Source organism: Platichthys flesus, chromosome 11 (assembly GCF_949316205.1).
Source record: "Platichthys flesus chromosome 11, fPlaFle2.1, whole genome shotgun sequence".
In the NCBI taxonomy this organism is placed as follows: domain Eukaryota; kingdom Metazoa; phylum Chordata; class Actinopteri; order Pleuronectiformes; family Pleuronectidae; genus Platichthys; species Platichthys flesus.
The window spans coordinates 3,216,483-3,240,239 of NC_084955.1; the positions used below are offsets into that span (position 1 = coordinate 3,216,483).

General features: G+C 42.2%; 1 protein-coding gene and 22 non-coding genes across 23 annotated transcripts in view; all 23 read right to left on the minus strand.

The window, feature by feature from the left end:
* snap91a (synaptosome associated protein 91a) overlaps positions 1-23,757 on the minus strand; it is a 130,368-nt gene that overhangs the window by 84,395 nt on the left and 22,216 nt on the right. The window lies entirely within an intron of this gene.
* Positions 132-202, minus strand: trnag-gcc (transfer RNA glycine (anticodon GCC)). Its single transcript has one exon. It is a non-coding gene; the product is annotated as a tRNA-Gly (tRNA).
* On the minus strand, positions 697-769 carry trnam-cau (transfer RNA methionine (anticodon CAU)). The gene has a single exon. It is a non-coding gene; the product is annotated as a tRNA-Met (tRNA).
* On the minus strand, positions 1,245-1,315 carry trnag-gcc (transfer RNA glycine (anticodon GCC)). Its single transcript has one exon. It is a non-coding gene; the product is annotated as a tRNA-Gly (tRNA).
* On the minus strand, positions 2,646-2,718 carry trnam-cau (transfer RNA methionine (anticodon CAU)). The gene has a single exon. It is a non-coding gene; the product is annotated as a tRNA-Met (tRNA).
* trnag-gcc (transfer RNA glycine (anticodon GCC)) lies at positions 3,194-3,264 on the minus strand. The gene has a single exon. It is a non-coding gene; the product is annotated as a tRNA-Gly (tRNA).
* trnag-gcc (transfer RNA glycine (anticodon GCC)) lies at positions 4,029-4,099 on the minus strand. Its single transcript has one exon. It is a non-coding gene; the product is annotated as a tRNA-Gly (tRNA).
* On the minus strand, positions 4,864-4,934 carry trnag-gcc (transfer RNA glycine (anticodon GCC)). The gene has a single exon. It is a non-coding gene; the product is annotated as a tRNA-Gly (tRNA).
* Positions 14,709-14,779, minus strand: trnag-gcc (transfer RNA glycine (anticodon GCC)). Its single transcript has one exon. It is a non-coding gene; the product is annotated as a tRNA-Gly (tRNA).
* trnam-cau (transfer RNA methionine (anticodon CAU)) lies at positions 15,274-15,346 on the minus strand. Its single transcript has one exon. It is a non-coding gene; the product is annotated as a tRNA-Met (tRNA).
* On the minus strand, positions 15,822-15,892 carry trnag-gcc (transfer RNA glycine (anticodon GCC)). The gene has a single exon. It is a non-coding gene; the product is annotated as a tRNA-Gly (tRNA).
* trnam-cau (transfer RNA methionine (anticodon CAU)) lies at positions 16,387-16,459 on the minus strand. The gene has a single exon. It is a non-coding gene; the product is annotated as a tRNA-Met (tRNA).
* trnag-gcc (transfer RNA glycine (anticodon GCC)) lies at positions 16,932-17,002 on the minus strand. The gene has a single exon. It is a non-coding gene; the product is annotated as a tRNA-Gly (tRNA).
* On the minus strand, positions 17,768-17,838 carry trnag-gcc (transfer RNA glycine (anticodon GCC)). The gene has a single exon. It is a non-coding gene; the product is annotated as a tRNA-Gly (tRNA).
* On the minus strand, positions 18,333-18,405 carry trnam-cau (transfer RNA methionine (anticodon CAU)). Its single transcript has one exon. It is a non-coding gene; the product is annotated as a tRNA-Met (tRNA).
* On the minus strand, positions 19,025-19,097 carry trnam-cau (transfer RNA methionine (anticodon CAU)). Its single transcript has one exon. It is a non-coding gene; the product is annotated as a tRNA-Met (tRNA).
* Positions 19,570-19,640, minus strand: trnag-gcc (transfer RNA glycine (anticodon GCC)). The gene has a single exon. It is a non-coding gene; the product is annotated as a tRNA-Gly (tRNA).
* Positions 20,135-20,207, minus strand: trnam-cau (transfer RNA methionine (anticodon CAU)). The gene has a single exon. It is a non-coding gene; the product is annotated as a tRNA-Met (tRNA).
* On the minus strand, positions 20,827-20,899 carry trnam-cau (transfer RNA methionine (anticodon CAU)). The gene has a single exon. It is a non-coding gene; the product is annotated as a tRNA-Met (tRNA).
* On the minus strand, positions 21,375-21,445 carry trnag-gcc (transfer RNA glycine (anticodon GCC)). The gene has a single exon. It is a non-coding gene; the product is annotated as a tRNA-Gly (tRNA).
* trnag-gcc (transfer RNA glycine (anticodon GCC)) lies at positions 22,210-22,280 on the minus strand. The gene has a single exon. It is a non-coding gene; the product is annotated as a tRNA-Gly (tRNA).
* Positions 23,045-23,115, minus strand: trnag-gcc (transfer RNA glycine (anticodon GCC)). The gene has a single exon. It is a non-coding gene; the product is annotated as a tRNA-Gly (tRNA).
* trnam-cau (transfer RNA methionine (anticodon CAU)) lies at positions 23,610-23,682 on the minus strand. Its single transcript has one exon. It is a non-coding gene; the product is annotated as a tRNA-Met (tRNA).

The window sequence follows — 23,757 nt, forward strand, 5'->3', positions numbered from 1 at the left end:
AACAGCCCATGTGGACTCTACTACAAAGGACAGAACCAATACCAAATTGCCTTAGACTACAAGGATGGTATGGACATAGCGAACAATACACCCACTCTTGAGTTATAAATCATTGGCTAAAGAAATTCTGTTGCATTAGCCGGGAATCGAACCCGGGCCTCCCGCGTGGCAGGCGAGAATTCTACCACTGAACCACCAATGCTTGAAAATGCCTATCTTACAATTTTGAGTTTTTCGAAAAAAGTACTCATAAGGGACCCCTATGCCCTGCCAGAACAATTTATCTGAGGTTCAAACCACTTCAAAGACCCCTTTGAAGTTTTGGAATGACAGTTAATCTTCCTGAATATGAAATCTTAAATTTTAGAAAGTTGATCACCTGTCAGCGTTATGGCAGCTATAGGTGTGCAGAGGCTCTGTCTGCATTCCTGTCAATCTCTATTTTCTGCACATAGCAAAGAAGCACCACATGGTTTGGTCTGCAAGTAGTCCAAATTGCAGGTGCTCTGCTTTTCACCAGAAATGCAAAATTACTCTTTAATTTATACAGTGGGAACCAGAAATGCACGTCATTGCTCTTTAGGATCTCCACAGTTTCCCGTCCTTTCCAACTGCACCCTCTATGGAGTGCACAGTGTAAATGAATGCTTTACACTGCAATACAAGGTCACTCAAAACCTCATGTAAAAAGGCACATGCCCCGTGTGAGGGTTGAACTCACTACCTTCAGATTATGAGACTGACGCGCTGCCTACTGCGCCAACGAGGCCGATGGGACAGAGAAAATATGTGAGAAAAAAAAAGCTATGTTTAAAATAAAAAAATGTGAAGGACTACTTGTGAGTCAAGTAAGCAAACGCATCCAACGTCGGAAAATTCGGGATAAATGTTTGTAATCTAGAACATCGCTGTACAGCACTGTGTCCAAATAGTCCAAATGTTATGTCCCAAACCATTCAGACAAAACCAATGTTGCAGTCAAAACTTTGAATAATCCAGAACAAGAGTCACAAGAAGATGACTTATGAGTGTTTGTAAAGTCATTTTAAACCAGTTAAAAGTGAGCATTATAAATCAATGATATTATCCAGTTGGAGCAGGGTGGGGCTAACAGCCCATTCTCTACTGCTCTATTGCAAACGACAGAACCAATACCAGACAGCCTTGGACTACAAGGATGGTATGGACACAGCGAACAATACACCCACTCTTGAGTTATAAATCATTGGCTAAAGATATTCTGTTGCATTAGCCGGGAATCGAACCCGGGCCTCCCGCGTGGCAGGCGAGAATTCTACCACTGAACCACCAATGCTTGAAAATGCCTATCTTACAATTTTGAGTTTTTCGAAAAAAGTACTCATAAGGGACCCCTATGCCCTGCCAGAACAATTTATCTGAGGTTCAAACCACTTCAAAGACCCCTTTGAAGTTTTGGAATGACAGTTAATCTTCCTGAATATGAAATCTTAAATTTTAGAAAGTTGATCACCTGTCAGCGTTATGGCAGCTATAGGTGTGCAGAGGCTCTGTCTGCATTCCTGTCAATCTCTATTTTCTGCACATAGCAAAGAAGTACCACACGGTTTGGCCTGCAAGTAGTCCATATTGCAGGTGCTCTGCTTTTCACCAGAAATGCAAAATGACTCTTTCATTTCTACAGTGGGAACCACAAATGCTAGTTCCTTCATTCCTCTTTAGTGACTCCACAGTTTCCCGTCCTTTCCAACTGCACCCTCTATGGAGTGCAGAGTGTAAATGAATTGTTGCATAGTCCAAATGTAATGTCCCAAGCCATTCGGCCAAAACCAATGTTGCTCTCAAAACTATGAATAATCCAGAACAAGAGCTATAAGGACATATATCAGTGTTTGTACAGTCATTTTAAACCATTTAAAAGTGAGCATTATAAAACAATGATCTTAATCCAATTGGAGCAGGGTTGGGCTAACAGCCCATGTGGACTCTACTACAAAGGACAGAACCAATACCAAATTGCCTTAGACTACAAGGATGGTATGGACATAGCGAACAATACACCCACTCTTGAGTTATAAATCATTGGCTAAAGAAATTCTGTTGCATTAGCCGGGAATCGAAACCGGGCCTCCCGCGTGGCAGGCGAGAATTCTACCACTGAACCACCAATGCTTGAAAATGCCTATCTTACAATTTTGAGTTTTTCGAAAAAAGTACTCATAAGGGACCCCTACGCCCTGCCAGAACAATTTATCTGAGGTTCAAACCACTTCAAAGACCCCTTTGAAGTTTTGGAATGACAGTTAATCTTCCTGAATATGAAATCTTAAATTTTAGAAAGTTGATCACCTGTCAGCGTTATGGCAGCTATAGGTGTGCAGAGGCTCTGTCTGCATTCCTGTCAATCTCTATTTTCTGCACATAGCAAAGAAGCACCACATGGTTTGGTCTGCAAGTAGTCCAAATTGCAGGTGCTCTGCTTTTCACCAGAAATGCAAAATTACTCTTTAATTTATACAGTGGGAACCAGAAATGCACGTCATTGCTCTTTAGGATCTCCACAGTTTCCCGTCCTTTCCAACTGCACCCTCTATGGAGTGCACAGTGTAAATGAATGCTTTACACTGCAATACAAGGTCACTCAAAACCTCATGTAAAAAGGCACATGCCCCGTGTGAGGGTTGAACTCACGACCTTCAGATTATGAGACTGACGCGCTGCCTACTGCGCCAACGAGGCCGATGGGACAGAGAAAATATGTGAGAAAAAAAAAGCTATGTTTAAAATAAAAAAATGTGAAGGACTACTTGTGAGTCAAGTAAGCAAACGCATCCAACGTCGGAAAATTCGGGATAAATGTTTGTAATCTAGAACATCGCTGTACAGCACTGTGTCCAAATAGTCCAAATGTTATGTCCCAAACCATTCAGACAAAACCAATGTTGCAGTCAAAACTTTGAATAATCCAGAACAAGAGTCACAAGAAGATGACTTATGAGTGTTTGTAAAGTCATTTTAAACCAGTTAAAAGTGAGCATTATAAATCAATGATATTATCCAGTTGGAGCAGGGTGGGGCTAACAGCCCATTCTCTACTGCTCTATTGCAAACGACAGAACCAATACCAGACAGCCTTGGACTACAAGGATGGTATGGACACAGCGAACAATACACCCACTCTTGAGTTATAAATCATTGGCTAAAGATATTCTGTTGCATTAGCCGGGAATCGAACCCTGGCCTCCCGCGTGGCAGGCGAGAATTCTACCACTGAACCACCAATGCTTGAAAATGCCTATCTTACAATTTTGAGTTTTTCGAAAACGTACTCATAAGGGACCCCTATGCCCTGCCAGAACAATTTATCTGAGGTTCAAACCACTTCAAAGACCCCTTTGAAGTTTTGGAATGACAGTTAATCTTCCTGAATATGAAATCTTAAATTTTAGAAAGTTGATCACCTGTCAGCGTTATGGCAGCTATAGGTGTGCAGAGGCTCTGTCTGCATTCCTGTCAATCTCTATTTTCTGCACATAGCAAGGAAGTACCACACGGTTTGGCCTGCAAGTAGTCCATATTGCAGGTGCTCTGCTTTTCACCAGAAATGCAAAATGACTCTTTCATTTCTACAGTGGGAACCACAAATGCTAGTTCCTTCATTCCTCTTTAGTGACTCCACAGTTTCCCGTCCTTTCCAACTGCACCCTCTATGGAGTGCAGAGTGTAAATGAATTGTTGCATAGTCCAAATGTAATGTCCCAAGCCATTCGGCCAAAACCAATGTTGCTCTCAAAACTATGAATAATCCAGAACAAGAGCTATAAGGACATATATCAGTGTTTGTACAGTCATTTTAAACCATTTAAAAGTGAGCATTATAAAACAATGATCTTAATCCAATTGGAGCAGGGTTGGGCTAACAGCCCATGTGGACTCTACTACAAAGGACAGAACCAATACCAAATTGCCTTAGACTACAAGGATGGTATGGACATAGCGAACAATACACCCACTCTTGAGTTATAAATCATTGGCTAAAGAAATTCTGTTGCATTAGCCAGGAATCGAACCCGGGCCTCCCGCGTGGCAGGCGAGAATTCTACCACTGAACCACCAATGCTTGAAAATGCCTATCTTACAATTTTGAGTTTTTCGAAAACGTACTCATAAGGGACCCCTATGCCCTGCCAGAACAATTTATCTGAGGTTCAAACCACTTCAAAGACCCCTTTGAAGTTTTGGAATGACAGTTAATCTTCCTGAATATGAAATCTTAAATTTTAGAAAGTTGATCACCTGTCAGCGTTATGGCAGCTATAGGTGTGCAGAGGCTCTGTCTGCATTCCTGTCAATCTCTATTTTCTGCACATAGCAAGGAAGTACCACACGGTTTGGCCTGCAAGTAGTCCATATTGCAGGTGCTCTGCTTTTCACCAGAAATGCAAAATGACTCTTTTATTTCTACAGTGGGAACCACAAATGCTAGTTCCTTCATTCCTCTTTAGTGACTCCAGAGTTTCCCGTCCTTTCCAACTGCACCCTCTATGGAGTGCAGAGTGTAAATGAATTGTTGCATAGTCCAAATGTAATGTCCCAAGCCATTCGGCCAAAACCAATGTTGCTCTCAAAACTATGAATAATCCAGAACAAGAGCTATAAGGACATATATCAGTGTTTGTACAGTCATTTTAAACCATTTAAAAGTGAGCATTATAAAACAATGATCTTAATCCAATTGGAGCAGGGTTGGGCTAACAGCCCATGTGGACTCTACTACAAAGGACAGAACCAATACCAAATTGCCTTGGACTACAAGGATGGTATGGACATAGCGAACAATACACCCACTCTTGAGTTATAAATCATTGGCTAAAGATATTCTGTTGCATTAGCCGGGAATCGAACCCGGGCCTCCCGCGTGGCAGGCGAGAATTCTACCACTGAACCATCAATGCTTGAAAATGCCTATCTTACAATTTTGAGTTTTCGAAAAAAGTACTCATAAGGGACCCCTATGCCCTGCCAGAACAATTTATCTGAGGTTCAAACCACTTCAAAGACCCCTTTGAAGTTTTGGAATGACAGTTAATCTTCCTGAATATGAAATCTTAAATTTTAGAAAGTTGATCACCTGTCAGCGTTATGGCAGCTATAGGTGTGCAGAGGCTCTGTCTGCATTCCTGTCAATCTCTATTTTCTGCACATAGCAAGGAAGTACCACACGGTTTGGCCTGCAAGTAGTCCATATTGCAGGTGCTCTGCTTTTCACCAGAAATGCAAAATGACTCTTTTATTTCTACAGTGGGAACCACAAATGCTAGTTCCTTCATTCCTCTTTAGTGACTCCAGAGTTTCCCGTCCTTTCCAACTGCACCCTCTATGGAGTGCAGAGTGTAAATGAATTGTTGCATAGTCCAAATGTAATGTCCCAAGCCATTCGGCCAAAACCAATGTTGCTCTCAAAACTATGAATAATCCAGAACAAGAGCTATAAGGACATATATCAGTGTTTGTACAGTCATTTTAAACCATTTAAAAGTGAGCATTATAAAACAATGATCTTAATCCAATTGGAGCAGGGTTGGGCTAACAGCCCATGTGGACTCTACTACAAAGGACAGAACCAATACCAAATTGCCTTGGACTACAAGGATGGTATGGACATAGCGAACAATACACCCACTCTTGAGTTATAAATCATTGGCTAAAGATATTCTGTTGCATTAGCCGGGAATCAAACCCGGGCCTCCCGCGTGGCAGGCGAGAATTCTACCACTGAACCATCAATGCTTGAAAATGCCTATCTTACAATTTTGAGTTTTCGAAAAAAGTACTCATAAGGGACCCCTATGCCCTGCCAGAACAATTTATCTGAGGTTCAAACCACTTCAAAGACCCCTTTGAAGTTTTGGAATGACAGTTAATCTTCCTGAATATGAAATCTTAAATTTTAGAAAGTTGATCACCTGTCAGCGTTATGGCAGCTATAGGTGTGCAGAGGCTCTGTCTGCATTCCTGTCAATCTCTATTGTAGTAGAAAAATTAACTAAGCAAGGTTGACAAACTATTTTGTATTTAGATAGTAAGCATTTGAAGCCTTGACAAGAGACTTTTATGACTTGAGCTGTTTTATGGTCGGGACTGTTAGTGTTGAAATACGTTGAGACCATTTGTTACTTAATTACCCATCAAAGGAAGGAGTGGATGTCTTCTTATCACCTAAGGAAACACATGTGAATCAGTTGCTAATGTTTAGATTCCTCTCCTTCCCCCACCCATGTATCCTTCCTGGATTGGTTCAGAAGGACAGCCCTAAATCCTCCTATATAAGATCTGTGTTTTTGACTGTTCTTCATCCTCACTCTGAGATCCTTGTGGTCTCCCTGTGTTGATCCTTTCTGCAGAAAGCCCCTTATTAAATACACGTAGATAACTTTGTTGTTTCCAGCCTCTTGTATCTCCAGATTTCCATCACAATTTGGTGTCAGAAGTGGGGTTGCACGTCTGGACGGATCTGGACTCGGGTCAACGGTTGACCGATCATCTTGGGAAAAAAAAGTTTCCAACCTTAACCTCCCCATACGGGTGAGATGCAGGGACTAAAGACCCGAGTCCCGGATCGTCTCAGCGCTGCGATCTATCTGGTGAGAATCTGAGATTTCAAGTGTAATATATACCAAGCAAAGCATAGTGTTACGGAGAAGTTGGTCTAAGAGGAACGGGATCCTCCAGACAGGTGAAAGCCCTGTAAATTTTTAACCAAGGTTTAGAAGAAACCTGGAAGGTAGACTGACGAGGTACCTTAAGGAGTTGTTTCGACTGCAACCACAGAGAGGACATAATACTGAGTGTATTTGCATTGTGTCAGACAACTCAAACAAAAAGCGCGCTATGTAGAGAACTTCTTTAGTGCACTATGATTTATGTTGGGTAGGCAGGATATTTAAAAGTGTATTAGAAAAAAAAAAAAAGAAAAAAAAAAAAAAAAGAGACGAATTGAGAAATTAATTGAACAAGTAATTATAAGGAAATTACTACTGATTATTATATAGGGGATACTAAAGTGTTTTGAGGATATTAATATTATTACGTTTCCTATATTGCTCCTTACGAAAGTGTTTTTGGAGATTGATTAAAGATTTAAGATAACTAAAACTTAACATAATTTTTTTTTAATATGGGTAAAAGTAACAGTAAAGAAAAATTCGATGGAACTGATCTGAGTAGTCCTAATATGAATTTTATGCGAAGGAAATATGGTGACACAGCATTAAACCAGGTGAAAGTTTGGATGAATGAATGTGGGTTTCCAGAGGGGGGGAGTTTTAGCATGAGGCAGCTGAAACAGTTGAGACTAAAGTTAGAGGAGAAAGAAAGAGTGAAACATACATTTCAGGCAGAATGGAAGGGATATGGAATGTGGTTAGAAGAAGCACAACGTAGGGACAAAAAACAAACATTTGTAAAGACAGATAAACCCTCACAAGTGTCTCAGTGTTTCAAAATGCAGGATTCCGACCTCGACTCTGCCCCGCCAAGAAGACAACAACCTGCAAAACTCCAAGCTGCACTGCAAGCGGATTTTCCACAGGCAGGAGCCCAAGCTCCACCACCTCTTCCACCTCTACCACCTTTGCCACCACCTCCTCAACCACCTCTTCCACCACTTCCTCCACCATACAACATTCCAGACCCGCAACCCCTTTCTCCACCTCACACCAGAGGAGGGGGACAATACGGACCGGGACAGGATCCGGCCCACAAGGTTTTGTGCCTCCCTATGGTTGAAGTGGCAGGACCAGATGGACATGCCATACTTGTGCACAGGCCGTGGACAACCAGTGATATCCAAGCAGCAATGAGTCATCTCCCTTCCCCATCAAATTCAGGGGGAGTCAAGTTTGCAGAGGAGCTTCTTGTCTTCTGCAGAGAATTCCGCCCCACAAGCTTTGAACTGAGACGATTGCTCATGGCTAAAATGGGTAATGGATGGGCAAAAATAGCAGCAGGATATCCACAACAAGACCTTAGAATGGTACATCCAGACTGGGATAATGCCGGAAATGCTGTATATATGAATGCCATTAATAATTTGGGTGGACGAATTGAAGCCGCATTCCCAGTGCGGATGGACATGACAAAGATTTCAGTGTGTAAGCAAGAAGAAGATGAGTCAGTTCACACCTACTTGACTCGCTTAACTGAAGCTCACAACACTCACAGTGGGTTGACTCCACCTCCTGATGTAAACGCAGCAGAAATAACACCATGGGAAGCCCACCTGAGAAATAGTTTCATCAACGGCCTAAGACTTGATGTTGCCAACCTGTTAAAACGCACATGCATCCAGTGGGACTCTGGAAAACTCAGCTTGATAGAATCACATGCAGTGCATGCTGAGAAATTAATCAGAGATGGAGACAAGAGGAAGAAGGAGAAAAGAGAGACTGATCTGCATCACGCCACATTGACCATGTTCGCGGGTGCACCTCGCGGGTATTCAAGAGGCCGAGGGCGCGGACGGAGTAGAGGAGGATTTTAAGGAAGAAGGGGAGATCGCACGCGGAATTATGATCCGAACATTAGTTTTTTCTGTGGAGAGAAGGGACATTGGGCAAAAGATTGTCCGGGGAGACAGCAACCTTACAATGCTGATTGAACCGAGGCGGGGGCGGAGGAGAGGGAGGAACCAGCATCTTTGGACACAGAACGAGACCGTAAGGAACACATCACACATCAAGAGGGTGAATGCACCACACCAACACAAACACCTATCACAGAAGTAAAAGATTTTTTAGAAAAGAAAGACAAATTACTTATAGAAACATATGTTAAGTATCAATCAGATGCTTATGCTCATATGCCAACGCACACACTCACAGTGCTAGGGAAAGACATTACATTCCTTGTAGATTCAGGAGCAACACATTCAGTCATCAAGAGCAATATGTTTGAAACACCTCCTAAAATGAGTGGACGATTTGTTAGATCTGTGGGGGCTTCAGGAAGCACCGTGGTTGAAAAATTCACGACTCCTTTAATATGTAGTGATAGCGGCACAGGAAAATTTAAGTGTTCATTTTTGCTATCCTCATGTTGTCCAATTAATTTGATGGGAAGAGATGTAATGTGTCTTATGGGCATTTCTTTAATTTCCACCCCATCAGGTGTCGTAGTGGTCCGAACGGCTGATCTGGATCAACCACAGATTTACACATGCATTAAGTATAATGCTGATTCACTGCTATATGCATATGAATGGAAGCTCTGCTCATCTGTTGTCACCTCAATCAACACTGATCTAGTGGATAAGGCACATTCAGTCACACTAGGAACAGACACCACTTATATGCATCCAGAAGACTTACACTGCATTGCACACATACACGAAGGGAAAGATTCAGGATTTGAGAAAAGATGGTTTAGAGAAAGTTGTGTGAGAGAGAAGTTAACACTAAGTTGCATGTTCTGGAATGAACATAGATGTGCTGTTTCTGTAATTTTATCTAAACCAGAATATAAGTCACCCTCTCAGTTCCTTCACAGATATTCAGAGGTTGCTTCCCTTTATGACGTTCCTGATTCCCATCCACATGTCTCACTGTCAAAACACAAAAATGATGAATGGCAAGACTTGGGACCGTGGATAAAAAAATGTGTCCATGCTGACGTCTGGGAAAAGACATCAGATCCTTTGGTTCAGTATAATTCTGCTTTGAAAGTGTATAGAAAACGATTTACGTCTGTTGTTCACACATTCAGAACTGTTCAACTGGTACCAGACACATACACAGACACTCAGAATGCACATGCATATTTATATGACACAGACAACATTTCAGAAACACACCCGGCTCTAAAAGAGGTCCCTAAGACACTTTGGGCTCAAGGCAATCATGATGTGGGTTTAATTCGAAACATGAAACCTGTAGTCATCAAACCAAAATCCGACTACAGACCACATCAATCACAATATCCACTCAGACAGGAAGCCATCGATGGTATTACGCCAGTTTTCAACTCTCTATTGAAGGCAGGTGTAATTGTTCCTTGCAAGGATTCACCGGTGAGAACTCCGATTTTTCCGGTCAAGAAAGTTCGCGATGAATCACAACCTGATGATTGGCGATTTGTTCAAGATTTGAAAGCTGTCAATGCCGCAGTACAGCAGCGCGCTCCGTCGGTTCCAAATCCTTATACAATCCTTTCCCAAGTTCCGCCGGCTAGTAAATGGTTCTCTGTTGTTGATCTGGCAAATGCATTTTTTAGCGTTCAAATTGATAAAGACAGTCAATACTGGTTTGCATTTGAGTTCAACAGAGAAAGTTATACATTCACACGCCTGTGTCAGGGCTACTGTGAATCACCTACCATTTACAACCAGGCACTAAAAGACAGCTTGAGCTCATTAGAGATAACACCAGGAAGTGCACTTTTGCAATACGTTGACGATTTAATGATTTGTGCACCAACTAAAGAACAATGTGAAAAAGATACTGTAGCTCTCTTAAAACATTTAGATGCACAAGGCCACAAAGCAAGCCTGAAAAAATTGCAGTTTGTAAAAGAACAAGTTTCATTTTTAGGGCATGTGATCACAGCAGAGGGCAAATCCCTCTCCCCTAAGAGAGCATTAGCAATTCAAAATATTCCAAAACCTGTCACAAAGAAACAAGTGATGTCATTCCTGGGAATGTGTTCTTATTGTAGATCATTTATTCCTAATTATGCTGTCCTCGAGGCGCCCCTTAGCGCAATCGCACACGGGCAAGGCTTACAAGCATATAGCAAAGTGACATGGACTGATGACGCGGAGAAAGCTTTCACTGACTTGAAACTAACCTTACAAACGACTCCGACTTTAGGGCTACCCAACCCTGACCGACCTTTCACACAGGCTGTTGACGAAAAGGGGGGCTACATGACTTCAGTTCTCCTCCAGGAACATGGGGGCAAACAGAGACCTGTTGCATTTTTCTCAGCAAAACTTGATCCAGTTGCTGCAGGGCTGCCTACTTGTCTCAGAGCTGTAGCAGCAGCAGAGAAGGCTGTAATGGCATCCAGGGATTTAGTGGGGTACTCCCCACTCACCCTGTTGGTACCACATGCTGTGTCTATGATTTTGTTGGAACGAAAGACATCTCATTTGTCTGCTGCACGCTGGCTCCGTTATCATGCTATTCTGTTGGAAATGCCTAACATCACTGTGAAAAGATGTAATGTTCTTAACCCAGCTACTCTTCTTCCAACAGAAGGAGATGGTGAACAACATAATTGTGTAGTAACAATAACCGAAGTTTGTTCCCCCAGACCAGATTTACAGGAAACACCACTGCAGAATCCAGACCTTGAACTGTTTGTGGATGGATCAGCGTCTCGCAATTCAGACACAGGAGCAAATCAAGTTGGTTTCTCTGTGGTAACAGCACATGATACATTGATTGCACGACCTCTCCCTGCTTCCCTGTCTGCACAGGCAGCAGAGCTCACTGCTCTCATTGAAGCATGCAAATTGGCTAAGGGGAAAAGGGTTAACATCTACACTGACAGTAGATATGCATTTGGTGTAGTACATGATTTTGGCACGATTTGGAAACACAGAGAATTCCTTACATCATCAGGCAAACCAATTGCGCATCATGCTCTAGTGTCTCAGATGCTTGATGCTGTCCTCCTCCCCAAACAGGTTGCTGTATGTAAATGTGATGCTCACACTTCCAACAATGACCCAGTATCACAAGGAAATGCCAGGGCAGATGCAGCAGCGAAAGCAGCTGCTCGCCAGCCACTATCTGCTTCACACATCCTCTTACAGGTCGACCCCACCACCCCCACGGCTGACCTGCAAGACCTTCAACTTAGAGCAACAGCAGATGAGCGAGGACTTTGGAAGAGAAGTGGTTGCACACACACACATGGGGTGTGGGTGGGCCCTGAGGGGAAACCTTGTCTGCCAAAATATCTGTTTCCTCATTATGCAAAGTTAACGCATGGGAAGGATCATGTTTCAAAAGGATCAATGATGGCTGCTATTTCACAACATTGGTTCACTAAGGGGTTTTCTAGCTACGCTCAGAAGTTTTGTCAAGCATGCATGATTTGTGCTACTAACAACATTGGTAGAGGAATGCAGGCCCCACAAGCTGCACATCCTCCACCTGACAAACCATTTGATCATCTACAGATGGATTTTATTGAACTAACACCGAGTGAAGGGAAAAAATATTGCTTGGTTATAGTTGATATGTTTTCTAAATGGGTTGAAGTTTTCCCCACATCGAAACAAGACACAGGTGCCGTAGTTAAAGCGTTGATCACTGAACTTATTCCTAGATGGGGAATCCCGAGTAAAATCAGCAGTGACAACGGAACTCCTTTTGTTAGTGCTGCACTGAAACAAATGAGTAAGTATTTGGGCTTTGATCTGAGAAAACATTGTGCCTACCACCCAGCTAGTGCTGGAGCGGTGGAAAGAGAAAATGGCACGCTAAAAAACAAATTGGCAAAATGCTGTGAGGAAACTGGATTATCGTGGCCTAAGGCTCTCCCACTCGTTCTCATGCAAATGAGAATGAGGGTCAGACCAAAATATGGATTGAGCCCATTTGAGATTCTGTTCGGACGCCCAGCGAACACGGGCATTGGACCTGTTATAAGACCAATGCCCTCAACATCTCTCTGTGAAGATGAAATGCTATGTTATTGTACAAATCTCTCTTCTGCTTTATCTGCCATCCACAAACAGGTAAAAGACGCACTCCCTACCCCGGCAACTGGACCACTTCATGACCTGAAGCCAGGCGACTGGGTTGTAGTAAAAGACCTAAGGCGGAAAAGTTGGCGACACAGACGCTGGACAGGACCGTACCAGATCCTTTTAACGACCCACACGGCGGTGAAGGTTGCTGAGAGGACAACATGGATTCATGCCAGTCACTGCAAGAGAGTCCCAGAACCAGAACATCCACCTGCTGCACCCACAATGAATGATTAAAGCAAAAGATCAGTGAAGAGGGGGCAGTGCTGACCAGTACAGCTGTTTATAATAAGTTGCTTCGGAGAATCACATGATACACACAACGCCGAGAAGACGACAAATGGAACGCTGACCTCTTCAGTCAGCTGGGTCTGAGTGGCAGTAGTGGAACTGTTCTCTTAATAATGATGACAGCGATCTCCTGCTGACTGACTAGATACGAATTTCGTTTTTGGAACATTCAAACCAATCTCCCAGGACAGTTCGTTTTGTGGGTCTCAAGCATCCTGTGTGATATGATGATTTGTTTTCCTTTGAAGCTACAGGAAGTGGTTGCTTGTTTGAACATGCCACACTTCTATTCGCACGTATGTCTCCCCCACATGGCACCTTTATACTCACAGTTTGGTTACTTTAGCCTCCATGAACCTTATAGGGAAGGCCAACTGTGTCCCTATTGTTTGTTCTGCCAGATGATTAGAATTAGATCTACAGTGACGACAAGATAAGGTGTGTTTCCCCTCCCTGAGTGGTTTCCTCCCCAGAACCCTTTGATAGTGATGAAGAATGTAATGTTGTTGTGTTGTCTGTCTAAATCTGCTTTTATCACTCCTTCCTCCCATTTAAAGAAGCATATTGCTGTGACAATGGCAGTTTGCCTAACACTACAGTGATGATGATGATGCATTTTGAAATCCTGGTGAATTGATGTATTTGATGTTTTACTGTAGATGTGCATTCTCATATGTTGTCATAAAATGACAAAAAGGAGGGAATTGTAGTAGAAAAATTAACTAAGCAAGGTTGACAAACTATTTTGTATTTAGATAGTAAGCATTTGAAGCCTTGACAAGAGACTTTTATGACTTGAGCTGTTTTATGGTCGGGACTGTTAGTGTTGAAATACGTTGAGACCATTTGTTACTTAATTACCCATCAAAGGAAGGAGTGGATGTCTTCTTATCACCTAAGGAAACACATGTGAATCAGTTGCTAATGTTTAGATTCCTCTCCTTCCCCCACCCATGTATCCTTCCTGGATTGGTTCAGAAGGACAGCCCTAAATCCTCCTATATAAGATCTGTGTTTTTGACTGTTCTTCATCCTCACTCTGAGATCCTTGTGGTCTCCCTGTGTTGATCCTTTCTGCAGAAAGCCCCTTATTAAATACACGTAGATAACTTTGTTGTTTCCAGCCTCTTGTATCTCCAGATTTCCATCACACTATTTTCTGCACATAGCAAGGAAGTACCACACGGTTTGGCCTGCAAGTAGTCCATATTGCAGGTGCTCTGCTTTTCACCAGAAATGCAAAATGACTCTTTTATTTCTACAGTGGGAACCACAAATGCTAGTTCCTTCATTCCTCTTTAGTGACTCCACAGTTTCCCGTCCTTTCCAACTGCACCCTCTATGGAGTGCAGAGTGTAAATGAATTGTTGCATAGTCCAAATGTAATGTCCCAAGCCATTCGGCCAAAACCAATGTTGCTCTCAAAACTATGAATAATCCAGAACAAGAGCTATAAGGACATATATCAGTGTTTGTACAGTCATTTTAAACCATTTAAAAGTGAGCATTATAAAACAATGATCTTAATCCAATTGGAGCAGGGTTGGGCTAACAGCCCATGTGGACTCTACTACAAAGGACAGAACCAATACCAAATTGCCTTAGACTACAAGGATGGTATGGACATAGCGAACAATACACCCACTCTTGAGTTATAAATCATTGGCTAAAGAAATTCTGTTGCATTAGCCGGGAATCGAACCCGGGCCTCCCGCGTGGCAGGCGAGAATTCTACCACTGAACCACCAATGCTTGAAAATGCCTATCTTACAATTTTGAGTTTTTCGAAAAAAGTACTCATAAGGGACCCCTATGCCCTGCCAGAACAATTTATCTGAGGTTCAAACCACTTCAAAGACCCCTTTGAAGTTTTGGAATGACAGTTAATCTTCCTGAATATGAAATCTTAAATTTTAGAAAGTTGATCACCTGTCAGCGTTATGGCAGCTATAGGTGTGCAGAGGCTCTGTCTGCATTCCTGTCAATCTCTATTTTCTGCACATAGCAAAGAAGCACCACATGGTTTGGTCTGCAAGTAGTCCAAATTGCAGGTGCTCTGCTTTTCACCAGAAATGCAAAATTACTCTTTAATTTATACAGTGGGAACCAGAAATGCACGTCATTGCTCTTTAGGATCTCCACAGTTTCCCGTCCTTTCCAACTGCACCCTCTATGGAGTGCACAGTGTAAATGAATGCTTTACACTGCAATACAAGGTCACTCAAAACCTCATGTAAAAAGGCACATGCCCCATGTGAGGGTTGAACTCACGACCTTCAGATTATGAGACTGACGCGCTGCCTACTGCGCCAACGAGGCCGATGGGACAGAGAAAATATGTGAGCAAAAAAAAGCTATGTTTAAAATAAAAAAATGTGAAGGACTACTTGTGAGTCAAGTAAGCAAACGCATCCAACGTCGGAAAATTCGGGATAAATGTTTGTAATCTAGAACATCGCTGTACAGCACTGTGTCCAAATAGTCCAAATGTTATGTCCCAAACCATTCAGACAAAACCAATGTTGCAGTCAAAACTTTGAATAATCCAGAACAAGAGTCACAAGAAGATGACTTATGAGTGTTTGTAAAGTCATTTTAAACCAGTTAAAAGTGAGCATTATAAATCAATGATATTATCCAGTTGGAGCAGGGTGGGGCTAACAGCCCATTCTCTACTGCTCTATTGCAAACGACAGAACCAATACCAGACAGCCTTGGACTACAAGGATGGTATGGACACAGCGAACAATACACCCACTCTTGAGTTATAAATCATTGGCTAAAGATATTCTGTTGCATTAGCCGGGAATCGAACCCGGGCCTCCCGCGTGGCAGGCGAGAATTCTACCACTGAACCACCAATGCTTGAAAATGCCTATCTTACAATTTTGAGTTTTTCGAAAAAAGTACTCATAAGGGACCCCTATGCCCTGCCAGAACAATTTATCTGAGGTTCAAACCACTTCAAAGACCCCTTTGAAGTTTTGGAATGACAGTTAATCTTCCTGAATATGAAATCTTAAATTTTAGAAAGTTGATCACCTGTCAGCGTTATGGCAGCTATAGGTGTGCAGAGGCTCTGTCTGCATTCCTGTCAATCTCTATTTTCTGCACATAGCAAAGAAGCACCACATGGTTTGGTCTGCAAGTAGTCCAAATTGCAGGTGCTCTGCTTTTCACCAGAAATGCAAAATTACTCTTTAATTTATACAGTGGGAACCAGAAATGCACGTCATTGCTCTTTAGGATCTCCACAGTTTCCCGTCCTTTCCAACTGCACCCTCTATGGAGTGCACAGTGTAAATGAATGCTTTACACTGCAATACAAGGTCACTCAAAACCTCATGTAAAAAGGCACATGCCCCGTGTGAGGGTTGAACTCACGACCTTCAGATTATGAGACTGACGCGCTGCCTACTGCGCCAACGAGGCCGATGGGACAGAGAAAATATGTGAGCAAAAAAAAGCTATGTTTAAAATAAAAAAATGTGAAGGACTACTTGTGAGTCAAGTAAGCAAACGCATCCAACGTCGGAAAATTCGGGATAAATGTTTGTAATCTAGAACATCGCTGTACAGCACTGTGTCCAAATAGTCCAAATGTTATGTCCCAAACCATTCAGACAAAACCAATGTTGCAGTCAAAACTTTGAATAATCCAGAACAAGAGTCACAAGAAGATGACTTATGAGTGTTTGTACAGTCATTTTAAACCATTTAAAAGTGAGCATTATAAAACAATGATCTTAATCCAATTGGAGCAGGGTTGGGCTAACAGCCCATGTGGACTCTACTACAAAGGACAGAACCAATACCAAATTGCCTTAGACTACAAGGATGGTATGGACATAGCGAACAATACACCCACTCTTGAGTTATAAATCATTGGCTAAAGAAATTCTGTTGCATTAGCCAGGAATCGAACCCGGGCCTCCCGCGTGGCAGGCGAGAATTCTACCACTGAACCACCAATGCTTGAAAATGCCTATCTTACAATTTTGAGTTTTTCGAAAAAAGTACTCATAAGGGACCCCTATGCCCTGCCAGAACAATTTATCTGAGGTTCAAACCACTTCAAAGACCCCTTTGAAGTTTTGGAATGACAGTTAATCTTCCTGAATATGAAATCTTAAATTTTAGAAAGTTGATCACCTGTCAGCGTTATGGCAGCTATAGGTGTGCAGAGGCTCTGTCTGCATTCCTGTCAATCTCTATTTTCTGCACATAGCAAGGAAGTACCACACGGTTTGGCCTGCAAGTAGTCCATATTGCAGGTGCTCTGCTTTTCACCAGAAATGCAAAATGACTCTTTTATTTCTACAGTGGGAACCACAAATGCTAGTTCCTTCATTCCTCTTTAGTGACTCCACAGTTTCCCGTCCTTTCCAACTGCACCCTCTATGGAGTGCAGAGTGTAAATGAATTGTTGCATAGTCCAAATGTAATGTCCCAAGCCATTCGGCCAAAACCAATGTTGCTCTCAAAACTATGAATAATCCAGAACAAGAGCTATAAGGACATATATCAGTGTTTGTACAGTCATTTTAAACCATTTAAAAGTGAGCATTATAAAACAATGATCTTAATCCAATTGGAGCAGGGTTGGGCTAACAGCCCATGTGGACTCTACTACAAAGGACAGAACCAATACCAAATTGCCTTAGACTACAAGGATGGTATGGACATAGCGAACAATACACCCACTCTTGAGTTATAAATCATTGGCTAAAGAAATTCTGTTGCATTAGCCGGGAATCGAACCCGGGCCTCCCGCGTGGCAGGCGAGAATTCTACCACTGAACCACCAATGCTTGAAAATGCCTATCTTACAATTTTGAGTTTTTCGAAAAAAGTACTCATAAGGGACCCCTACGCCCTGCCAGAACAATTTATCTGAGGTTCAAACCACTTCAAAGACCCCTTTGAAGTTTTGGAATGACAGTTAATCTTCCTGAATATGAAATCTTAAATTTTAGAAAGTTGATCACCTGTCAGCGTTATGGCAGCTATAGGTGTGCAGAGGCTCTGTCTGCATTCCTGTCAATCTCTATTTTCTGCACATAGCAAAGAAGCACCACATGGTTTGGTCTGCAAGTAGTCCAAATTGCAGGTGCTCTGCTTTTCACCAGAAATGCAAAATTACTCTTTAATTTATACAGTGGGAACCAGAAATGCACGTCATTGCTCTTTAGGATCTCCACAGTTTCCCGTCCTTTCCAACTGCACCCTCTATGGAGTGCACAGTGTAAATGAATGCTTTACACTGCAATACAAGGTCACTCAAAACCTCATGTAAAAAGGCACATACCCCGTGTGAGGGTTGAACTCACGACCTTCAGATTATGAGACTGACACGCTGCCTACTGCGCCAACGAGGCCGATGGGACAGAGAAAATATGTGAGAAAAAAAAAGCTATGTTTAAAATAAAAAAATGTGAAGGACTACTTGTGAGTCAAGTAAGCAAACGCATCCAACGTCGGAAAATTCGGGATAAATGTTTGTAATCTAGAACATCGCTGTACAGCACTGTGTCCAAATAGTCCAAATGTTATGTCCCAAACCATTCAGACAAAACCAATGTTGCAGTCAAAACTTTGAATAATCCAGAACAAGAGTCACAAGAAGATGACTTATGAGTGTTTGTAAAGTCATTTTAAACCAGTTAAAAGTGAGCATTATAAATCAATGATATTATCCAGTTGGAGCAGGGTGGGGCTAACAGCCCATTCTCTACTGCTCTGCTGCAAACGACAGAACCAATACCAGACAGCCTTGGACTACAAGGATGGTATGGACATAGCGAACAATACACCCACTCTTGAGTTATAAATCATTGGCTTATTTCTACAGTGGGAACCAGAAATGCACGTCATTGCTCTTTAGGATCTCCACAGTTTCCCGTCCTTTCCAACTGCACCCTCTATGGAGTGCACAGTGTAAATGAATGCTTTACACTGCAATACAAGGTCACTCAAAACCTCATGTAAAAAGGCACATGCCCCGTGTGAGGGTTGAACTCACGACCTTCAGATTATGAGACTGACGCGCTGCCTACTGCGCCAACGAGGCCGATGGGACAGAGAAAATATGTGAGAAAAAAAAAGCTATGTTTAAAATAAAAAAATGTGAAGGACTACTTGTGAGTCAAGTAAGCAAACGCATCCAACGTCGGAAAATTCGGGATAAATGTTTGTAATCTAGAACATCGCTGTACAGCACTGTGTCCAAATAGTCCAAATGTTATGTCCCAAACCATTCAGACAAAACCAATGTTGCAGTCAAAACTTTGAATAATCCAGAACAAGAGTCACAAGAAGATGACTTATGAGTGTTTGTACAGTCATTTTAAACCATTTAAAAGTGAGCATTATAAAACAATGATCTTAATCCAATTGGAGCAGGGTTGGGCTAACAGCCCATGTGGACTCTACTACAAAGGACAGAACCAATACCAAATTGCCTTAGACTACAAGGATGGTATGGACATAGCGAACAATACACCCACTCTTGAGTTATAAATCATTGGCTAAAGAAATTCTGTTGCATTAGCCGGGAATCGAACCCGGGCCTCCCGCGTGGCAGGCGAGAATTCTACCACTGAACCACCAATGCTTGAAAATGCCTATCTTACAATTTTGAGTTTTTCGAAAAAAGTACTCATAAGGGACCCCTACGCCCTGCCAGAACAATTTATCTGAGGTTCAAACCACTTCAAAGACCCCTTTGAAGTTTTGGAATGACAGTTAATCTTCCTGAATATGAAATCTTAAATTTTAGAAAGTTGATCACCTGTCAGCGTTATGGCAGCTATAGGTGTGCAGAGGCTCTGTCTGCATTCCTGTCAATCTCTATTTTCTGCACATAGCAAAGAAGCACCACATGGTTTGGTCTGCAAGTAGTCCAAATTGCAGGTGCTCTGCTTTTCACCAGAAATGCAAAATTACTCTTTAATTTATACAGTGGGAACCAGAAATGCACGTCATTGCTCTTTAGGATCTCCACAGTTTCCCGTCCTTTCCAACTGCACCCTCTATGGAGTGCACAGTGTAAATGAATGCTTTACACTGCAATACAAGGTCACTCAAAACCTCATGTAAAAAGGCACATGCCCCGTGTGAGGGTTGAACTCACGACCTTCAGATTATGAGACTGACGCGCTGCCTACTGCGCCAACGAGGCCGATGGGACAGAGAAAATATGTGAGAAAAAAAAAGCTATGTTTAAAATAAAAAAATGTGAAGGACTACTTGTGAGTCAAGTAAGCAAACGCATCCAACGTCGGAAAATTCGGGATAAATGTTTGTAATCTAGAACATCGCTGTACAGCACTGTGTCCAAATAGTCCAAATGTTATGTCCCAAACCATTCAGACAAAACCAATGTTGCAGTCAAAACTTTGAATAATCCAGAACAAGAGTCACAAGAAGATGACTTATGAGTGTTTGTAAAGTCATTTTAAACCAGTTAAAAGTGAGCATTATAAATCAATGATATTATCCAGTTGGAGCAGGGTGGGGCTAACAGCCCATTCTCTACTGCTCTGCTGCAAACGACAGAACCAATACCAGACAGCCTTGGACTACAAGGATGGTATGGACATAGCGAACAATACACCCACTCTTGAGTTATAAATCATTGGCTTATTTCTACAGTGGGAACCAGAAATGCACGTCATTGCTCTTTAGGATCTCCACAGTTTCCCGTCCTTTCCAACTGCACCCTCTATGGAGTGCACAGTGTAAATGAATGCTTTACACTGCAATACAAGGTCACTCAAAACCTCATGTAAAAAGGCACATGCCCCGTGTGAGGGTTGAACTCACGACCTTCAGATTATGAGACTGACGCGCTGCCTACTGCGCCAACGAGGCCGATGGGACAGAGAAAATATGTGAGAAAAAAAAAGCTATGTTTAAAATAAAAAAATGTGAAGGACTACTTGTGAGTCAAGTAAGCAAACGCATCCAACGTCGGAAAATTCGGGATAAATGTTTGTAATCTAGAACATCGCTGTACAGCACTGTGTCCAAATAGTCCAAATGTTATGTCCCAAACCATTCAGACAAAACCAATGTTGCAGTCAAAACTTTGAATAATCCAGAACAAGAGTCACAAGAAGATGACTTATGAGTGTTTGTAAAGTCATTTTAAACCAGTTAAAAGTGAGCATTATAAATCAATGATATTATCCAGTTGGAGCAGGGTGGGGCTAACAGCCCATTCTCTACTGCTCTGCTGCAAACGACAGAACCAATACCAGACAGCCTTGGACTACAAGGATGGTATGGACATAGCGAACAATACACCCACTCTTGAGTTATAAATCATTGGCTAAAGATATTCTGTTGCATTAGCCGGGAATCGAACCCGGGCCTCCCGCGTGGCAGGCGAGAATTCTACCACTGAACCACCAATGCTTGAAAATGCCTATCTTACAATTTTGAGTTTTTCGAAAACGTACTCATAAGGGACCCCTATGCCCTGCCAGAACAATTTATCTGAGGTTCAAACCACTTCAAAGACCCCTTTGAAGTTTTGGAATGACAGTTAATCTTCCTGAATATGAAATCTTAAATTTTAGAAAGTTGATCACCTGTCAGCGTTATGGCAGCTATAGGTGTGCAGAGGCTCTGTCTGCATTCCTGTCAATCTCTATTTTCTGCACATAGCAAAGAAGTACCACACGGTTTGGCCTGCAAGTCGTCCATATTGCAGGTGCTCTGCTTTTCACCAGAAATGCAAAATGACTCTTTCATTTCTACAGTGGGAACCACAAATGCTAGTTCCTTCATTCCTCTTTAGTGACTCCACAGTTTCCCGTCCTTTCCAACTGCACCCTCTATGGAGTGCAGAGTGTAAATGAATTGTTGCATAGTCCAAATGTAATGTCCCAAGCCATTCGGCCAAAACCAATGTTGCTCTCAAAACTATGAATAATCCAGAACAAGAGCTATAAGGACATATATCAGTGTTTGTACAGTCATTTTAAACCATTTAAAAGTGAGCATTATAAAACAATGATCTTAATCCAATTGGAGCAGGGTTGGGCTAACAGCCCATGTGGACTCTACTACAAAGGACAGAACCAATACCAAATTGCCTTAGACTACAAGGATGGTATGGACATAGCGAACAATACACCCACTCTTGAGTTATAAATCATTGGCTAAAGAAATTCTGTTGCATTAGCCGGGAATCGAACCCGGGCCTCCCGCGTGGCAGGCGAGAATTCTACCACTGAACCACCAATGCTTGAAAATGCCTATCTTACAATTTTGAGTTTTTCGAAAACGTACTCATAAGGGACCCCTATGCCCTGCCAGAACAATTTATCTGAGGTTCAAACCACTTCAAAGACCCCTTTGAAGTTTTGGAATGACAGTTAATCTTCCTGAATATGAAATCTTAAATTTTAGAAAGTTGATCACCTGTCAGCGTTATGGCAGCTATAGGTGTGCAGAGGCTCTGTCTGCATTCCTGTCAATCTCTATTTTCTGCACATAGCAAAGAAGTACCACACGGTTTGGCCTGCAAGTCGTCCATATTGCAGGTGCTCTGCTTTTCACCAGAAATGCAAAATGACTCTTTCATTTCTACAGTGGGAACCACAAATGCTAGTTCCTTCATTCCTCTTTAGTGACTCCACAGTTTCCCGTCCTTTCCAACTGCACCCTCTATGGAGTGCAGAGTGTAAATGAATTGTTGCATAGTCCAAATGTAATGTCCCAAGCCATTCGGCCAAAACCAATGTTGCTCTCAAAACTATGAATAATCCAGAACAAGAGCTATAAGGACATATATCAGTGTTTGTACAGTCATTTTAAACCATTTAAAAGTGAGCATTATAAAACAATGATCTTAATCCAATTGGAGCAGGGTTGGGCTAACAGCCCATGTGGACTCTACTACAAAGGACAGAACCAATACCAAATTGCCTTAGACTACAAGGATGGTATGGACATAGCGAACAATACACCCACTCTTGAGTTATAAATCATTGGCTAAAGAAATTCTGTTGCATTAGCCGGGAATCGAACCCGGGCCTCCCGCGTGGCAGGCGAGAATTCTACCACTGAACCACCAATGCTTGAAAATGCCTATCTTACAATTTTGAGTTTTTCGAAAAAAGTACTCATAAGGGACCCCTACGCCCTGCCAGAACAATTTATCTGAGGTTCAAACCACTTCAAAGACCCCTTTGAAGTTTTGGAATGACAGTTAATCTTCCTGAATATGAAATCTTAAATTTTAGAAAGTTGATCACCTGTCAGCGTTATGGCAGCTATAGGTGTGCAGAGGCTCTGTCTGCATTCCTGTCAATCTCTATTTTCTGCACATAGCAAAGAAGCACCACATGGTTTGGTCTGCAAGTAGTCCAAATTGCAGGTGCTCTGCTTTTCACCAGAAATGCAAAATTACTCTTTAATTTATACAGTGGGAACCAGAAATGCACGTCATTGCTCTTTAGGATCTCCACAGTTTCCCGTCCTTTCCAACTGCACCCTCTATGGAGTGCACAGTGTAAATGAATGCTTTACACTGCAATACAAGGTCACTCAAAACCTCATGTAAAAAGGCACATGCCCCGTGTGAGGGTTGAACTCACGACCTTCAGATTATGAGACTGACGCGCTGCCTACTGCGCCAACGAGGCCGATGGGACAGAGAAAATATGTGAGAAAAAAAAAGCTATGTTTAAAATAAAAAAATGTGAAGGACTACTTGTGAG